Below are 20197 nucleotides of genomic sequence, written 5' to 3'. Positions count from 1 at the left end.
GGGGGGGGGTTGTTTTGCATAAATAACTTTTCCGCGTTTCGTAATAGGGGCTGTTCATTAACTACTTACACATTTTTTTTGGGATTCTTGCCCCCTCCCTTCCCCTCGTAGTTAATTAACAGCCCCTTAGTTGAACGGGACCCAATTCACTTTTAACCACTGACATGCTCCTGCTTACTGCAGGACCAAGCGCCACGCCGTCCGAAGCGGTAATGAGCAGAAGCGTGACAGCAGTGCTGTTTAATATCTTTTCAGAAAGATGTGCAACCAAGTGGTACTCGATTATGATGACTGGGTTTGGGAAAAACGCTTATTTCATGCAAACAGTGATAAAATTATCATTTGTACATGTTTCAAAAGATTTATTACAGAAAAATTGGAAAAAAATGTTTATTGCAGCAGGTTTGTAATGTAATAACCTATCGAAAGGCGTATTTGGATTTTAATTTCATCAATAAATGACAAAGTTACAAGCGTTCAAAACCTAACACTTTACCACACATATTTTTTGATTTGCACCCCAGTATAGTCGACAAAGACGTAGTTCTACGTCAAAAAACACTTTGAATTGCATTTCACTCGGTCACTTGTACTTTCTTTGCACTAAAGTTCTTTTCTAGAACTATGTTATCGAGTAGCACATTGTTTCGGGCTAAAACGCTATGAAAAAATCAATCACAGAAAAAATGAAGCCTAAAATTTGACACTCGGACATTTTTTTTAATAACGTACCACAAAATCACATACTCAAAAAAAACGAAAATTTTATCGTGACAGCTCCTTAAAATGCCAACCGACCGTGGGCAGAGCCGTATTCGTGCTATGACTTATTGAAAAATATCGAATACGCCATATTGAAAAATTAGGCGCTAGTCAAAACGGTCGAATTCCAGCACAAACTCGATTTATTGGCAACAAATATGCAAAGTAACATGGAATTCTCAGAGGTTAAATCTGAACTTATTGTTTCGCTATTTAGCGTGGATTTGCTGAGCTGCTTAACAAGTCCAGTAGAAAGTGTATTAAGATTGCAAAATTTTTCGACTATCATTGAAATAGCCATGGGAAAAAAACTTTTAATAAAGGCCAGGAATTTTTATTTTTTTTATTATAGCCCCTTAAATACTCCTGGGTCATTCGTGGCTTTTCCGGGATGAGATTTGAACTCGTGACTTTTGCGTGAAAGTTCTGGATATTTACCACTACGCCAGGGCCATCTCCCTAGGCCACATATTTGTTTGCCACCATTGTTCAAAAATGGTTTGCTGCACAGCCAAATTCAGAATATCAACATCGTTCCACTACTGGGTGCATCACTCCCGTGTTTGTCGAACGGAAGTTGAAATCGTTTGATCCGTCCGAGACCTTTCACTGTTTCTCCCGTGTCGGTCTTTCCCGTACCTACCTACCTTCATTCTCGCACTCATCACGAGTTGGTTTTTGTTTGAATAACTTTATTTTTCCCACCTACGGCTATACCCTACCTGTGCCTTGAGCTAGCTTTCCAATACAACAACAACAACAACAACGGCGGAGAACAAAGGAAACATTGGCGGGGGGAAATGTGATTACAGTAGCCCCCCATTTATGCAGTGGGTTGAGCTGATTTTCTGTAGATAACTAGTTTAAGATTGACACTAATCACATACAAAAAATCACCGTAATTGGTTCAAGGGCAGCCGAAAAACAGCGGCCGGTTCCGTCCACCGCATATATGAAGGGACTACTGTACACGAGAATCAACAGTTTCCCAATGGTCGGTGGTGGTCGGCGTCGCAACACGTGCGGATGAACATCGGCAATTCATTCCGGAGCCGAGCATGTGCGAAAATCGAAATGAACGACCAGATTCACTGCAAACATCTTCGGAAGGGCTCTGTGGATGCTGTGCCCTGGCCTGAGAAGGATCAGTTTTGTTTGAAACTCGCGTGGATCCGGTCGAAAGTGGAAAGTGCTCTCTTCCTAGCTTTCGGTGGCTAAGTTATCTTCTAACCACCACCCCCTCTAATTGACTGTCTCTCAAGAGGAAGACATACCCGGCTTTCCGGCATTACATTGGTTGGGACAGGCAGGACTGTTTAGGACTGTAAGTGCTAAAGTGCTGCTCCCAAGTGGTCAATTAGTGAGCATGGATTAAATTAACTCCTTGTGGGCGATGGACCACATGTGAATCAGAGAGAATTTTGCGGGCATAATTTGGAACAGTGCGTATATGAGAGTGTCGATGGATGGGTGCATGCGTGCGTCTGGATCGTTGTCCAGCGGTAATCGGAAAGCGGATTACAATTAGTGCCAGCGTGTTGAGTGATATTCCTTGAAGTGAGTAAAGTGTGCTGTGTTCATAATTAAGAGTGCTAATGAGAATGGATCCATAAATCCCATTAGAGCAGGCATTTTAGCGAGGTGTGAGGATTTAACACACCTGTTTCGGGGTGTGAGTTAGTGAGCGTCCGTTAAAAGTTGTATGGCAGTAGATTCGTTGCTGTGCGATCGGATTAATGGAATGCCTGAATAACTGAAGGTGAGGAAAGAAAGCAAGTATAAATCATTATTTCAGTGGATATTGTTTGGTTTGAACGGAAGCAACAAAAAAAAAACGCCGTAACGAGATGGAATGTGCTTCTCTGGCTAAGGTGAGTACGAAGTCTAGAGCTGGTCCGCCGCAGTAAAGAAATAGAAACAAGAGGGGGGCTTAAAGGATTTTCTGGAATCCGGCATGGAGGCGGTGGAAGGGTGCAGGTGGGGTTAAAAATAACACACATTTCTACTGCTGTTGGTTTTGTGTGCTAGTAACGAAGCATCTTGTTATTCCGCCCAAAGGAATTCTAGTTAGAGCTGGAGAATTCCAAGAGTGCACCGAAACCATCGCGGTAGTTCCTGCCATAACCAAGGAAGTAGGTTAATTAAGAGCCAACAATGAACACTCGAGCCATTGTGTTTTTTTGTTGAAGATTATTTCAGCAGCTGTTAGCAGATCCATGAAGATTTAAAGTGGATAAGCGGGTCGCTAATGATTATTTAATGATGTTTTAATCATCATTAGCCAGCCTCTTTGTGAGTGAATCTGTGTAAAATTTGATTTTAATACCTACTTAGGACGTATCCAATGGCCCGGGATAACTTTTTTTGGTTAGTTGAAAACAAAAACAAACTAAAATCTACCAGTGCTCAGTGAAGTGTTGAAACATGATTCGAGAATTACAGAACAATGACATCCAAAGCTAAAAGATCGAGATGTGCAAGCAAACCGATTAATTCTTAATCTGCCAAGGAGGGGTTTTTTTGGAGGAGATACTGGAGCTTAAGAAACAAATTACCTTTATTTATCAATCGATTGCTGATTTGACCCATGCCGGTACGGAAGTTCGGGTTTCGTTGCCAGAGGATACACCGTTTTGCATTGGGGGTAAAAATACAAAATGTCTCAAAATTCAACAACTCCAGTTCTCGCTGGAGAAACTTGATCAAATTACTCTTTGCTACAGACAAGGGTTATAGGGGTTACAGGCGATTTTCGCATATAACCCCAAGTTGTGTATAGTTCTCAAAACTTTTAATAGCGACGACGAAAATAATCCTTATTTGAAAAACATCTGAAGAATCCAATAAAAAGGGTTTCAACTTGGGCAGATAAGTAAAACTGATATTTTGTGAGTCTTGTTTTCAATAAGAGAATCTAATCAAATAATATCATAGGAAAGAACCTTATTAAGTTTAACGATTGAAAAGTTATTATTCTCATAACAAGGAATTTTGGAACAAAGCCGCCAAAACCCCAACGAGGAATTAACATAACTATGAACAAATCCTAGGGGGACTTCTTTTATTTTTGGAATTCTCAATTAGGTACTTAGCGAATAATTTTGATGTGTAAGGAAAATAAATAACTGTAGTAATAATCCTAGGGAGGCTGTAGCCCTCCCTAGCCCCCTTGTAGCTACGCCAATGCAACTTAACTTGCACTATCCTGCGCAAGATGAAACCAGTTCCATTCGGTTCCTAGGATGTTTACCTGTAAGTAGGAATAATTGTAACGTGAGGTCGATCATCTGCCAAGCTACTTAAGGTGATTTTGTGAATTCGAGGGAAAATTTCTTTTTCATCTTCATCTTCTGATCTAAGTTCATAAAACTGATACAGATCAGGAAACCAAGAAGCAAAAGAGCTCTCCTCTTGCGCGGTTGGCTTAAGGGCTTCCCCAGCGAGTTTTTTTTAAACAGAATGGACAGTTGTTGGTTGTGAACCCTTTCAAGGCACACCGATTGAAAAAAAAACCCTACGGGGAATCGGGCAATCTGACAGCTCGTGATGGTCCCCGCTGTTGAAACATTCGCCTTCAGCTGGAGGACGATAATTTGAAACCAACTTGAGTAGTGAACTCGGTTTACTGGTCCTTGGCTTCTGTTCTTTAGAATGACCATCAAGCTTTACCTCCTTATCTGAAGGATCCGCCTTGGGACTCGGAGATTGCTTGGCGTTAGGCTTGGAATTATTGAGCACCGACTTATATCCTTTAGGAGGATGTTCGTTACCAGCGGAACCAGTTTGGCGATTCCGATTCAAAAATGTCCGAGTAGCCGAATACGTTCCGCTGCTGGAGTTGATCGCACAGTTCTCCCGTTTGTTCGAGTTCGAGTTCGAGTCAAACATCTTCGAAAAGGCTGATAAATCAGTGGCGTCTAAATCTCTACCAATAGCCATCAGATCCTTGAGCGTGGTTACCCTTTTACCTACCAAAGCCTTACGGACATCGTAACGTAAGTTAGTTTTGAGGACTTCGACCTTTTCGGCCTCCGCCATGGGATAGCTCATGGCTTGGAAGAGTCGATTAATTTGGAGATAATATTGTTGAAAAGTCTCTCCTCTTTGTTGACGGGTTTGGTAGATCTTGGTTCGAAGTACCGAGTCAAGATCTGGATGTCTGAATTCCTTTTTCAGTTCCCGAACCAAATGCGACCAATCTCTCAGCGAGTATTGGCTTCTTCTCGAGGTGTACCAGCCTAAAGCTGGACCGTCAAAGAGATGGATTGCCGAATCGAATAAATCAGCCAGTTGTTGAACATACGACAAAAAATCATTAAGCCCCAACCCCTGGTCCATGCCGGAATACTTTCTAATTTTCCATTGCGACACTGGCGTCACTTTGCGCGGTGGTACGGTAGGTGGTAATACCGGAGCAACAGGTTGTTGATGTGGAACATTGGGATAATTATTGTTGGGATTCGGAAATCGGTTGTCGTCCACTGAACTGATGGAACTCAACGTTAATCGGTCCACCAAATTGTGGAATGGAACATTCTCACCAGCCCCGTGTGAAATCGGTGCCGGGTATGGCACGCTTCCCGTAATGGTCGAGGTTGTCACTGTTGACAAACCTATTGATCTCAAATATGGATCTTCCCTTCCATACGAGGTTGTTGGAATACTCGGAGGTGGAAGATTATCCTCGTCAAAAAAAGGGTTAGTTCTGTTGAAAGTGGGTCTTGGAGGTAAAGGAACTGTGGGAGGTTTTCTAATCTCCTGCCTTAACGAATTGACCTGAAAGACTAGCGATTTAATGAGACTACCGATGGCAGTCATCGCTTTACTGAAATCTGCTTTTGTCACAAATTGAGAGAGATTTTGTTGTTTAGGAATAGCTCCTGTTAAAGTTGGCGGGAGGGACGACGTGGTTACCAAAATCCCTCCTTCCGCTTCATTTAATAATCCACCCGATTCAGAATCAGTTTCCCCAGTTGTGGAAAAGAAGTTGTCCTCTGCCCAAAAATATTCCGAAAACAACTGTAGGGTTTTACAAAATTCTTCGTTGCTCTGTGTTTTTAGATCACCAGCTGCATGATTTTTAAGCACCGCTGATTGGTCACCCAGATGCAATAAACGCGCTTTGCAAAAATCTGTTTGACCTCGAGGTGTGGACCTGAGAATTTGCCGGAGTTCTGTAAAAATAATTCTGCACATACCTAAATCGATCTCTGGGTCTAAGTCATAGTGGATCATAAATTCATGACCCTCTCGTTCGTCTTTCAGGATCTGTTTCAACCTGCGTCGACGTTTACACCGTGATTCATCGTCTCCGATTACCATGTTACGGAGCAGCAGCTCATAATCGAGCTCTCCAGGGTCGAGATGGTCAACACGCATGCCGCGGTAGAGTGCATCGAAATCTGGTCCAGATACGGACCTTCGCGACATTTTAGCAAATTTGATTAAAATGTGAAAACCAAATTAACTGTCTACCTATGAGACCAAAAGAATCACTAAAGGCTATTCAAACACCAATCCCACCCAGAACTGTTTTATATCAACTGTAATAATCCCTGAGCGATCAAAGATGACTTTGAGAATGGATCACTCGCTTCACCACGTGGCTTAGCTTTCTTAACCACCGCGAACCTAACCAAAAAACCACTGATTTATTGTTAAAAAATGCAACCAGAGTGGATATTATTTGAGAAAAAAATTACTATTTCTCGAAAACTCCCCCAACGCACAGAAGGAAAAAAATGTCTGGAGATATTTTTCCCCTTCTGAAAACCTTTCTAAGGAAATTAACGTTGCTCGCCAAATAAAAGACTGGTTTCCGCCCCGGAACCACTGAGTCCCTGAAGGGAACTCCCTAAAGCCCCAAGCTGCTGGTCTTAACCAACGGCAGCTCCCGGGGTGGGCACTCAAGTCCCTTGTAGGTTCCGGGTCTCAGGGCGTATTGGCGTGGGAGAGTTTTCAGATGTGAGGAGACCTGAAATTATGTTTTTTTTTTATTACCTTGTATTTTATTGGCCGGCGATGACAGGGGGCGGGGCAGTATGGAACGGTGATTGGCTGGTGGTTTGGCTGACTCTGGCTGGGAAGCGGTGATGGTAGCCGGTGATGGTATCGAAAGGTGATCGGCTGGGGGTTCGGTCGAAACTGGCCGGGAAGCGGTGATGTATATCGGGTACTGATCGGCTGTCGGGTGGGCAACGTGAGGACTTGAATGGCCGGGGTGATCTGGGCTTTGCCGGGTAGTCAACCTGCAATAGCAGGGGCCTACGGCGAACAATGGCGGGCCTTCTACGAAGGACTGACTGTCCGCAATGCGATGGCGATTGATGTCCAACTGATGATCGACTCGCAAGCTGGTGGACTGACCGGGTAGATTCGTGAATAGCCTGGTAACTTGGCCGGGGAACGGGTGATGATCAGGTCTCCTAGCGTTCCCGAAAACAAAAGCGTTCTCACACCACGTGGCTTGGACCGATGGCGAGGGTGACTCAAATTTCACACCACACGCAACAAACTTTCATTCTCGCTTCTACGAGGGCTCACGACTTACTGCTTAAATCCACTGACCGTCGGACTCTCTCTTACCTCTTATCATCGACCGTGGTGTTGCGTTTCTCTCCATCCGCCCCCGATCGTAGGCAGCCTTCACTCCTATCTTCTAGCTTCTAATACAACCACCACATTTCGAAACTGATCGCCCCCCCACTTTGAATCGGCCGTTATTTTACTACAATTTATTGGCCCTACTCCCCACATCAATATTTTAAACAGTACTATGTTACCCGCCGGTAATATATTTCTCCAGTGAGAACTGAAGTTGTTGAAATTTGAGACATTTTTACGTTTTTGTCCCCAGAGTGCGTTGACTCAATCCTCACCAAAATCATTGTCTATGCTAATGCATGCCTCAAAGCGCTCTACACGCAGAAAAACTACAAAACATGTCCAAAATTAATGAATAAAATTATGACTACTGCACTGCTCGAGAAAGATTCCTAGCCACTGGATTCATAATAAGGCCGATATTAGACTATCGAATATACATAAATTAAAGCTCAGATACCACGTTGCTTATAAAACATTTTGATGAGACAACATTCTAGTGTACATGAAGCTTTAGTGTGATAACTCTTTAGCTAGGGAATGATCTTAGAAGAGGGTAGGTATATAGCTTATGAGTAACTGCAGTGTCTTCCAAATCTGAGTAAATTTCGTATGGAAAGAAAATTCTCTGAGTCAATTATTCTCAGTCGCTGAGTTGGTATGATTTACCGTGTACATGCTCTAGTTATATCGCGACTGTACAACACGGATTTATGCCGAAGAGGTCGACCGCTAAAAATCACGTTCAATACACATCATCAATCATACGCGAGATGGAAAGAGGTTATCACGTGGATGCTATCTACGTACACCGATCTTTCTACTGTTTTTGATAAAATCAATCACGAGTTTGCAGTTGCTAAGCTAGAGCGACTTGGCTTTCACGGTTGCCTTCTTGATTGGCTTCGCTCATACCTCACGGGTCAACATATGTCAGTGAAGATTGGAGACCGTTCATATTTTTATTGTATCTGAATAACGTTCACTTTTCGATCCATTGCCTGAAGCTGTCTTATGCTGACGTTTTTAAACTATACTTTGTCATCAAAGATCGAAGTGATGCTTTGTTTCTTCAGCAGAAGCTGGACGTTTTTGCTGTTTGGAGTGACGAGAACAGGATGGTATTAAATGCTTCTTAATGCGCCATTTTAACTTTTACCAGGAAAAATCACCTATCTGTTATGCTTATAGCCAGCAGGAGCCGTGAATCTACCATTAAAGACTTAGGCGTCCTACTTGATTCACAACTCACCTTCAAGAACCATGTGGCTTATGTTTCCGCTTAGGCATATTCTCAACTTTGTTTTATTTTTCGTTTCGCCAAATACTTTAGGGACATTTTCTGTTTAAAAACACTCTATTGTTCGCTAGTCCGCTCCACATTAGAGTACTACTCAAGTAACCAACAAGCCCGTTAATCACCCTTTTTGACATATAAGGCTGCTATACGACTGATATAAGGTTCGGAAACCGTATATTTACCTTATACCGCAAAAAAGGCGATTATCGGGTAGTTAGCGGGCTTGGTGGTTACTTGGGTATTCTGTAGAAAAGGCTCCTTTGAATCGTATTGAGGCCATTCAGCGAAGATTTGTACGTTTCTCTCTTCGTTGGTTACCCTGGAGTGATCGTTTCAATCTCCCTAGTTATGAAAGTCGCTGTAATTTGATGTCCCTACAACTACTTAGTGTTCGCCTAGGCGTCTCTAAAACTACCTTCATCGCTGATCTCCTACGATCGGACATTAATTCGGACAATATCAGACGCGTAAACTCACGTTCTTGTTATTTTTTCAACTTCCCGACTTCTCGCACAAACTACGGCGCTAATGAGCCGTTAACTAGCATGTGCAAGATTTTCAACAAGTGTCATAACTGCTTTGATTTTAATATCTCCCGTGTTAGGCTTAAGAATCTGTTTTATAATGTACTTTTAACTTCCTGGCGGTTACTGTTTTCTGTATATAAATTAAGTTAATTATGCTATCATTAATATATTTTTATATGTTAAGGAATTAGTTCAAGCAAATGTATCTGTAGGATTCTATGTAATCTGTTGGTACTAAAATTTACCTCCAAATAAATAAATAAATAAACTTTCAAACTTCTGTGTGCTTCGGTAGTACTGTACCAGGGAGGCAACTTCAAACTTACCAAACTTGAATTTCACAAACTTTAAAACTTCCGTGCGAAGTGCATGGAAGTCGGAAGTGGCTAACACAATAAGGGGAATTTTTTCCTTGTTGGCATTTAGTCGGGAATGTTTAGTGGAATTTTGCCAGGATGATGGATCATTCTCATCATCCGCAAGCATATCCAATTGATTGCTCAAATGAATTTCATCAGAAGGGGGATCAAGCGATTGCCCTTTTCTTTTGCGGTTAGGCGCTATGGCGGCTGAACCAAGTTTCTTCAAATCGACTTCCAAGCAGATTACTATAAGGATCCGAAGGATTGTAGAGGAATTTTCCAAATTGATATCCAAGCAGGATTACCTCGGGTAAGATCCAAACAAGGATCGAAGAGGAATAAGAGTCAAACAAGGTAAAAGTAAAGCACTAAAAAGAGCTGTTTAATTTTTTTGTAGCTTTAGGTAGCAGTAACACTTTCTTCAACAAATAGCAACTAGACCTGCATGGCAAGAGAGCACGATGTGGACTGAGTCTCATTGTTTTCTGAGTATGAATTACACAAAAAAAAATTAACAAGCTCAATTTTTTTTCAAAGTTCTTTTTTATACTTTTGTAAATCTTCAAGCGTCCATAACTTTTAAAACTCCAGAAGTTTTGACCATAGTAAAAAAAAATCTAAATGTTTCCCAGAAAACCATTATTACTTTTTACAATTGTGTCTCAGAAGTCAATTCGATCAGAAGTTCCGTATCCAGTGCCGACGGTGGTGTAGTGGTAAGCGTGATTGCTTCTCACCCCAGCAGGCCTGGGTTCAATCCCAGTTGGCACCGCCGGGATGTTCTGAGGCATAACTTCTCTGATCAGGCCTTCCTTCGGCAAGGTCGATAGGTAGGGTCCAGGTGTGGAAGCTACCTCCCTGGCGTCGGTAGCATTGGTGCTCAGCACGGAAAATAAGATCGCCGGAAAACAAATCAAGGAAAAAAAAGTTCCGTATCCGTACTACAAAGTTCTGAAAAATGTGATGACTATCCCGAACAAATATTTATGTAAAGTGTCGAGCAAATCGAAGAAGGTTGAATTTTTCCGAATCGCCATTTGGCATGGAACTGCTCCGGAGTTGAAGAAAAATCCCAGAACGTACACTAGATTATTCAAATTTCTGCGAAATTTGCTAGATTTCTCTGTAGTTTGCATATTTTAAAACATTTGAAGAAGTTTTACAAAGTTCACTGATCTTATACAAAACATTCGGAATATCTACAAATTGTATGATGTTAAATGAAGTTAAATAACAATTCTCAAAGCTTTTACAAAGCCTGCTGAATTTCTATAACATAGTTTACACTTCTCCTCACTTTCGACACAGTTCAACGAAGTTGAAGAAAGTTCTACAATGTTTCTTGATGATCTATGAAGTTCCTTGAAATTCCACCTCGTTCCTTTTACTTTCAAGAAGCTCTCAGGAATAAAATGATGTTCTCTGAACTTTTACAAATTGCTCTCGCCTTCTAAGAATTTCTGGGAAGACTCTGTTTTATAAATCTCATATATTAAAGGGTGATACGGTCAAAATTTGGTCAAGGGAAAACGCGTGTAAATCGGTGAAATCGTTTATTTAAAAAATCAAATTAAATTTCTTTTACAAGTTCAATTAGTATAAAATTCAGGAAAAATATTCAGTAAGGCTTCCGCTTTTCCAAATCCGAATTGCCGGGCCTTACGCTTGACCCCTGCGATCAGATTTTGTACAGCCACCTTGTCCACTTTCTTCGCCGCAGAAAGCCAGTTTGCCTTGAACTGCTGCTCGCCCTTAGCAGTTTTTTTGGTCTTCTTTAGGTTCCGCTTGACAATAGCCCAGTATTTCTCAATTGGGCGGAGCTCTGGCGTGTTGGGAGGGTTCTTGTCCTTGGGAACCACCTGCACGTTGTTGGCGGCGTACCACTGCATGGCCTTTTTACCGTAATGGCAAGATGCCAAATCCGGCCAAAACAGTACGGAACAACCGTGTTTCTTCAGGAAAGGCAGCAGACGTTTATTCAAACACTCTTTCACGTAAATTTCTTGGTTGACAGTCCCGGAAGCTATGAAAATGCTGCTTTTCAAGCCACAGGTACAGATGGCTTGCCAAACCAGATATTTCTTTGCGAACTTTGATAGTTTCATGTGCTTGAAAACATCTGCTACCTTTCCCCTTCCTTTTGCCGTATAAAACTCCTGTCCCGGAAGCTGCTTGTAGTCGGCTTTGACGTAGGTTTCGTCGTCCATTACCACGCAGTCAAACTTCGTCAGCATCGTCGTGTACAGCCTCCGGGATCGCGCTTTGGCCGTCGTATTTTGTTTATCATCGCGATTTGGAGTCACTACCTTCTTGTAAGTCGATAGTCCGGCTCGTTTTTTGGCTCGATGCACGGTTGTAGGCGATACACCCAGCTTATTTGCGGCATCTTGGAGAGAGAGGTTAGGGTTTCGCTTGAAACTACCGGCAACTCTCTTTGTCGTCTCAGCGGCTTCCGGTTTTCGATTTTCCCCCGATCCAGACTTCCTGGCTGTCGACAAACGTTCCCCAAACACTTTAATTACATTTGTAACGGTTGATTTGGCAACTTTTAGCGATTTTGCCAACTTTGCGTGCGAGTAGCTCGGATTTTCGCGATGCGCGAGCAAAATTTTGATACGCTGCTCTTCTTGCTTGGACGGCATTTTGACAACTGAAGAGTGAATTCCAAAATCAAAATAGGAGCAACATTCTACACACACACACCTTCAAAATGAGGGGTGTTCAGGTTTTTTAAATGCAAAATTGAAAGAAATACGTCAAGTTGATATTGACCAAATTTTGACCGTATCACCCTTTAACCCGTTAACGTCCAAGTCATTTTTGACCTCCGGACAATGCGAAGTTTTTCCAGGATTATTCTCATATTGATAGAAAACAAGATTTTATGGATACCTTGATCTTTAAATAGACCACTGGACGGTTAGCATGAACACCTTGCCTGACCGAAACTTTTAAAAATGGCAGTGACGACATTTGAACACATCTCGTCAATATCGTTGAAGTTTTTTTTTTTCTTCTTCTAAATGCTTCTAGCATACCTGGGTTGAATTACTCCCGCTATATGATAGAGGGGCCTTCCTCAGCTCAGTCGGTAAAGGCGCAGCTATGAAGCAAGACCATTTGATTAATGGCTGGATTTAGTTTTCGGTCCAGTCTAGGAATTTTTCGGGCTGGAAAATTTCTCGACTTCCCTGGCCATAAAGTATGATTGTACTTGCCGTACAATTATACCAATGCATAAATGATACAGGCATCGAAAGCTATCAATTAATAACTGTGGAAGTGCATCTAGAACACTAAATTAAGAACCCACAATATGCCAATACGCAATAAGCAATAAGCTTGAAATGCGAAGAAGAAGAAGAAGACGAAGAATAAGAAGAAGAAGAGTAAAAATATATGACAGAGTTGACGGGTATAACAGAGATAATTTATTGTGATAAATCTTTCTCTGAGTCAAACACAAACTTCACAATTATTAAATATAATAAAACATTTTTTTTAGTCAAAATAGCACCCCGATTCTGAGTATGGCTCTGCACACACGTGGCCTGCCGATCATGTGTGCTTGGCTTATCTGCATCTTTTAATTTTCTAAATAATTTAACATAGCTTGACTTAAAGCGTAGACAACAAATCAAGAAGACTGGCAACTCTTCAATTTTCTCATATAAACGCTATGAGACAGGTAGAATCGCGTCATCTGCCGCCCAAAGGTATATGCTTCGAACGAATTTGATAGCAAAGATTACATCCTCAGAAGAAGGGTTTGTGTATTTGTTCATTTTTCTATGCGTTGCTTCCACCTTCACTCAAGCGCAGCGCCATTGTATCTGTCGCTTGGATTCTGGCAAAGTTGCCAGTCTTCTTGATTTGTTGTCTTCGCTTAAAGGGCATTCTTTTAAAAATGATTTTTATTTTGTTATTACATTTTTTTTTAAAGCTATAAGTGTTGGGTTGAAAGGGTTTTTCCGTCCGCGCGCAAAAAAAGTTTCTACAGGCCATTGATCGAAGCAGCGTCCCGGTCGCCATGGGACGCTCTCGGCTCTTTAAACGCGTCTATCTCGAAACATGATTTTTCAAAACTGCGTTCAATCTCATTTGAAAACGGTTCAATTAAACGACTTCTACCTTTGACCATTCGAAAGAAAAGCTTTTTCATTAGAGGAATGCCTTATAAAACCAACAATTTCTTTGTGTATTTTTCTGAAGCCTTAAAGAGAAAAAAGGGGGTGGAAAATCGACCAAAAAGTTCGAGATAGCACCATTTTGTCAAATTTGAAGTTTTTTACCCATTCTTAGGTCATTCCTCCAATAAATTTAGTTCACTTGAACGCCTCATTAATCGTGTTGTATTTCAGTCGATCCTGAGGCACCAGGCTGTACGCAGTTAGACAATTCCAGGCGTACACTACCTTAATAAAAACGTGACCACGGGCGCCATTTTGTTTTTTTGCGCCTAGTAAAAATTTGGAAATCAAGACGAAGTTCCAAGCTTTTTGAATTTCTATGTTTTTTCATTGGCCCACAAAAAAATGCCAAACTGTGCTTCATTTTAAACCATTCAAATGAGAACCTCCACTTAAAGCCGATTAACCGTAGAAAAGTTCACGGCTTATAAAGCTTTTAATTCAGAGCTTTCTAAGCCTTACATTGTATAATTTTTAATATTGTAAGGCAAGTACCATGATATCTTAAACCTAACGATGCCGAAATAAAATTCCAAACCTTGACCCGACCGGGATTCATCCCCTATATCTCACCATTCTTTCATAAGAATCTTTTAATTCTATGTTCACTGCTTTCAGCTCGAGAAGATTGCACGCTTTCATTCTACTTACCTCCAGCTTGTATTATAAAACACGACTATGTATCCTGTTATTCCTCCAGAAGCATGGGGCAAGCGTCCCATTTTTCATGCCCACTTTTTCTTTTGTTGTGCTAGACCGTTACAGAATGTTCCTAGCTTCCACACAAACCATTGTTGTCGTTGTCCTGTTGTGAGATTTTAATAACAACGGTGTTTGCCTCGGACTGCCGACCACAAACATTGCCAACCGTTCTTAGTCACGACGACGCGACGCTCACTGACGTAATGAAGCATAAAATATGGTCACAACTTATGATAAGTTAAAATGTTGATTGTTGGATAAGTCTCGTTTGTGATACACCAATGTGCAATTTCTGTCAAAACATAATGTTGGCCAATGATGTATAAAAGACTCCACTGTGCAACGGCGGAGACGACGACGACGTTCAGTCCAGCTGCCTTCGTCGCCGTTGCTGGGGCGGTCGCACACAAAAAATGATCCCTCTACACTCATGTTCCTTGGAATTTCATCCACTTTGCGCTTTCTCGGAAGCAAAATGTTGGTTGGATCTTACTTTCCTAATATACACATTTTCATGATTCCCCCTTTTGCTCGGACCTTCGTTCCGGTTGCCCTCCCATAATGGGGGAATTCCTTGGGTCTCATAAAATTAACTCAAAACGCTATGAAGATCATAAAAGCAGGAGCGAAAAGAAAGAAAAAAATCTTCTCATTTTTACTGTTATTTCTGCATGGGTGGAGAATTCCATTCTTCATTTCGGAATTTTCTCCTTTTTGAGGGGTTGTGATTTTTTTTTTCATTCCTCAATGAGCCTTCCAAAAGGGTGCAGAAAGTACTTGGTTAGAAATGTACCAAATTTCTAAAAAGCATCCTCACAGGGTTTATTTCGCGTTTCTTCAAGCATGCAATACTGCGAATAAGATGCTGAATTAAGGATAAATTGTCAAATAGCCGTATCTGTCTGTATAAACAAAGATTCAACCGACAGTTTGTCGAAATTGCTCAGCAGGTAGGTTAATTGACACGCTCCCCTGGAATGGATGATGAAGCACTTGAAAAGGACATTTTCAATTCTTCAATTTCCAATACGATTCAGAGCATCCCTAAGGATGGACAACAATTCTTCACTCAATTTCCCCGACGATGCAGCTCCTCGTAAGAGCTGAACGTTCCCCCAGGAAGTGGTTCAATAAATTATAACATCCTGAGATGGCCCTCCGCAAAGAAGCAATTTGCTCCGAACGAATCGGAAAAGCTCCCATCGACCGGAAGAAAGCATCCACCGCCTGCCATCACTACTACTTCAAGGTGTGGGGTGAAATTAACGACCACGCGCTGTACAGTAAATGGCGGTTCGAAATATTGCACCTGAGGGTGAACAAAACAGAATGGTAAATGATTTGCGAAATCAATTTTCAGACCCTTATGTTTGAGTGGGATTTTATTCAATTTGCACATGGCAGCTGATTGCGGGAATCACAAATATTGAATCAAGCGTTTGGTTGGATGCATGTTTTGTTCCAGGGTGGCTAATTTTCCTGACATGACCCCGAAGGCAAAGGCAGATGGATGGAGTTTTTCACCGGTTCTGAGCTTGAATGGCTACCTTGATGGGATTCGCTTGATGGGTATAATTTTTTAAAATATGTACTTGGCTTTGTCGCTCTTACACGAGTTTATGTCAGCTCTCAACGTAGAGCCAATCAATTAAGGTGAAAGTGGATCGGTTCACAATGACTCACTTCATCGATTTTTTACAAAATAACGCAACGCTCAATCGAAAACAGTTTTTCGTGCAAAATTAAAGATTGAAAAATGTGATCCCCAACATTTTTTTGTAAGATTGATTTATTGTTTAAATTATCTGAAAATCATTTGCTAAGTTCAATTTTAGGATCACAATCATATCTGACTTCTGTAGATCGATTTTTAATATTGTTAGGAAGATTTTAGGAAAATTGTTCAAAATATGGCAGTTTTTTTTTATTTGAAAATTTACGGGCTGCAAATATTATAAACATTTTTAAAGATTATGTACATTTATTAATTTGGTGGGGATTGTAAGAGTTTTGAGAAATGTAAAATTTAAAATCTCAAAATCAACCTGAAATGAAAATTATTAGTCCTGCTATTATTTTGAACAATTTTACCTCGTGTCTCACTTTCCGGCAGGTGCTTCCAAAAATTTAATATTTTGTAATTGTAAAATTGAACATATTTGTAGTTCTTTGGCGAACGTTTCAGCTAATTTGATCATAAGGTAACACTTTTTTTTAACTCTTTATTTGTTCCAAATTCAAAATAAATTACATTTCATTTTAACCTAGGTGCTCCAGTTACTGCAGTAACTTACCAGCCTTAATTGTTATGATATATATCTAAGTGTTTTTACATTGTTCATGTCTTGGCAATTCAGTATTTTAAACAGGTTTTTTAAACCTGCATGTCAGTTAACAATTGAAATCTTAAAACTAAAAACTAAAACTAAATCTTATCTATTTGTAAATAGGAAGAGAAAATATCTAAACTTTTCTGCAGTCTGGTGCAGATAACACGAAGACTTCTTCCTTTAGCGGAAATGCCTGTGTCATCAGCGAACAAAGATTTGTGGCAACCCTGAGGCAAATCAGGGAGGTCCGAAGTGAAAATGTTATATAATATAGGCCCAAGAATGCTACCCTGAGGAATTCCTGCTCTAACAGGTAATCTATTAGATTTGGAATTTTGATAATTTACCTGCAGAGTTCTGTCAGTTAAATAATTTTGAACTAATTTCATAATGTAAGGTGGAAAATTAAACATTTTCAATTTAGCAATCAAACCTTCATGCCAAACTCTGTCGTATGCTTTTTCTATGTCTAGAAGAGCAACTCCAGTTGAGCGGCCTTCAGATTTGTTTGAACGAATTAAATTGGTAACTCTTAAGAGTTGATGAGTAGTTGAATGCCCATGGTGAAATCCAAACTGCTTATCTGCAAAAATTGAGTTTGTATTGATGTGAAGCATCATTCTATTCAAAATTATCTTTTCAAAAAGTTTACTTATTGAAGAAAGCAAACTTATTGGGCGGTAGCTAGAAGCTTCAGCTGGATTTTTATCCGGCTTGGAACAACTTTTGCATTTTTTCCATTTATCAGGAAAGTATGCCAAATGGAAAAATCTGTTAAATGATTTTACTAAAAAAAGACACGGTACTCTCTGGGAGTTTTTTGATGAGGATATAGAAAATGCCATCATCACCTGGAGCTTTCATATTTTGAAACTTTTTAGTTATAGACCTTACTTCGTCCAAATCAGTCCCCCAGGAATCATCAAAAATATTTTCCCGAGAGAAAATATTCATAAAATCCCGAGTAACCTGATTCTCAATAGGACTAGTAAGACTCAAACTGAAATTATGGGAACTGTCGAATTGCTTACCAAGTTTCTGAGCTTTTTCCAAATTTGTGATCAAAATTTTACCACCTTCTTTAAGCGCTGGAATTGGCTTTTGGGTTTTTTTTTAAATTTTTGTGAGTTTCCAAAAGGGTTTGGAACTCGGGTCTAATTTAGAAACATTATTTTCAAAAGTTTTGTTCCTCAGGGCAGAGAATCGTTTTTTAATTTGTTTTTGCAAATCCCGCCAGATAACTTTCATGGCAGGATCGCGTGTTCTTTGATATTGTCTCCTACGGACATTTTTAAGACGGATCAAGAGCTGAAGATCGTCGTCTATTATAATTGAATCGAATTTAACCTCGCATTATGGTACTGAGGCAGCTCTTGCTCAAACTATTGAAGTAGTCAGAGATTCAATAGCATAATTAATTTCATCTTTGGTTTGCAAAGGAATATTTGGATCGAAGTTATATTCCATAAATGTTCGATATTGCTCCCAATCAGCCCTATGGTAATTGAAAGTAGAGCTGTTGGGATTACAAATTGTTTCTTAGGATATTTCAAAAGTTACTGGAAGGTGATCAGAACCGAAGTCAGCATGGGTAACCAATTGGCTACAAAGTTGACATGAATCAGTTAAGACCAAATCAATAGTGGAGGGATTTCTTGCAGAAGAAAATCATGTTGGGCTGTTTGGATATTGAATAGTGTATAACCTGCAGAACAATCATAAAACAGAATATTACCATTGGAATTGCTTTGAGCATTATTCCATGAGCGGTGTTTTGCATTAAAATCACCAATAATGAAGTATGGGTAAGTTTCTGAAGGTCACCCTTGAGAAAATTCTTTTGCTGGCCTACGCATTGGAATGGCAAATAGGCAGCTATAAACGTAAGTTGTCCAAATTTTGTTTCAACAGAAACTTCTAAAGTTTCAAAAACTTTGGTTTCAAATGAAGAAAAAATTTTATGTTTGATTCGTCTATGAACAATGATGGCAACGCCACCACAGGGTCCATCAAGATGATCATTTCTATAAATTAAATAATTTGCGCCCTTCTTAACCTTATGGTCAGGTTTAAGGAACGTTTCAGTTATAACGGCAATATGCACGTTATGAACTCTCAAAAAGTTAAATAGCTCGTCTTCATTATCTTTAAGAGATCCAATTTAAAATGTTTAATGCTTTAAAATCCATTACTGAATTTTAAAGTCATGACAATAATATTAGCAAATTTTACTCCAGTTTGAATAGCATCAAACATGGAGTTAGATTTAAGCATATCAGAAATCATGTCAATTAATGAATTCTGTAAAAATTCCATTTTAGGGGCAGTAATGCTTCCTAAGTCAAAATTGTCAAAATTTCCGTTAGAACGTTGGTTAGTATTTTGATTTCTACCCGCTGCAATAGCAGCATAGGTAGCTCCATTAACTCGTTGAACATTGTTAGCAGCAAGGGGAATAGGTACAGATGAAAAATTTGAAGCAGGGGTGATATTTGTACCTACAGATACGAATGTAGAATTTGTTCCTCGCTGACCGTTGTTAACAGCAGAGGAATTTGTACCTGGTCGGAAACGTGGAGCGTTTCCTACCTGACGGTTAGAACGAGATTGTAGATTAAATTTCTTAGGATCTTCCTTCACAGGACAGTCGTCCTTTGCGTGAGAGGAATCACCACAATTCATGCATTTAGCTGGCATGTAGCAATTTTTAGTTCCGTGACCCCATCCCTGGCACTTACGGCACTGAGTAAGGTTTTGGAAATTTCCTTCAGTCTTCCTGAAGTGTTCCCACTTCACTCGGACATGGAGCATTAGGCTAGCTTTTTCTAAGGCCTTAAGGTTGTTTAGTTCACTAGACTTGAAGTGAACTAAATAAAAATCATTAGAAATCCCGTTGCGCGAATCGCCAGGACGGGATTTCATTTTCATTTTGATTACTTGGAGTGGCACAACTCCAAGTAATTTTGCACTCTTTGATCTGATCCAGGGATTCACCACTGGGCAGTCCTTTCATGACAACCTTGAACACACGTTCAGTTTTGGTGTCGTAAGTAAAAAATTTGTGCTTCTTCTCAGTAAGATACTTTAGAAGACATTTAAAGCCGTCCAAGGTTTCAGCCAATACACGGCATTCACCCCGACGTCCAATTTGTAGTGAAAACTTAACTTTCACGAAATTCAAAAGTTCCATGCGAAGAGCATTGAAATCGGAAGTGGTTATCACAATAGGGGGAATCTTTTCCTGCTTGGCATTAAGCCGGGAAAGTTTACTAGAATTTTTCTTGGATGATGGATCATTCTCATCATCCGTGAGCAAATCAAATTGATTACTCAAATTCATTTCATCAGAAGGGGGATCAACAGTTTGCCCCTTTCTTTAGGCGCCATTGCGGCAGTAAATTTTTATCCAAATCGACTTCCA

The 20197-nt window shown here is 40.3% G+C and overlaps 1 protein-coding gene across 2 annotated transcripts in view; it reads left to right on the top strand.

The window, feature by feature from the left end:
- Nucleotides 1-1952: 1952 nt before the first annotated feature.
- LOC135713132 (potassium voltage-gated channel protein Shaw-like) overlaps nucleotides 1953-20197 on the top strand; it is a 301944-nt gene continuing 283699 nt past the window's right edge. For both annotated transcript variants that reach the window (XM_065236241.1, XM_065236240.1), the window contains exon 1: nucleotides 1953-2521. The gene's annotated coding sequence lies outside the window, so the exon portion shown is untranslated. The remainder of the gene's footprint in view (nucleotides 2522-20197) is intronic.

This window comes from Ochlerotatus camptorhynchus, unplaced genomic scaffold, assembly GCF_037179485.1.
Source record: "Ochlerotatus camptorhynchus isolate MF236.1 unplaced genomic scaffold, CSIRO-AGI_Acam_v1.1 ptg000539l, whole genome shotgun sequence".
Taxonomy (NCBI): Eukaryota; Metazoa; Arthropoda; class Insecta; order Diptera; family Culicidae; genus Ochlerotatus; species Ochlerotatus camptorhynchus.
The sequence above is the reverse complement of the archived record's forward strand: the minus strand, read 5'-3'. Positions and strand labels throughout refer to the sequence as shown.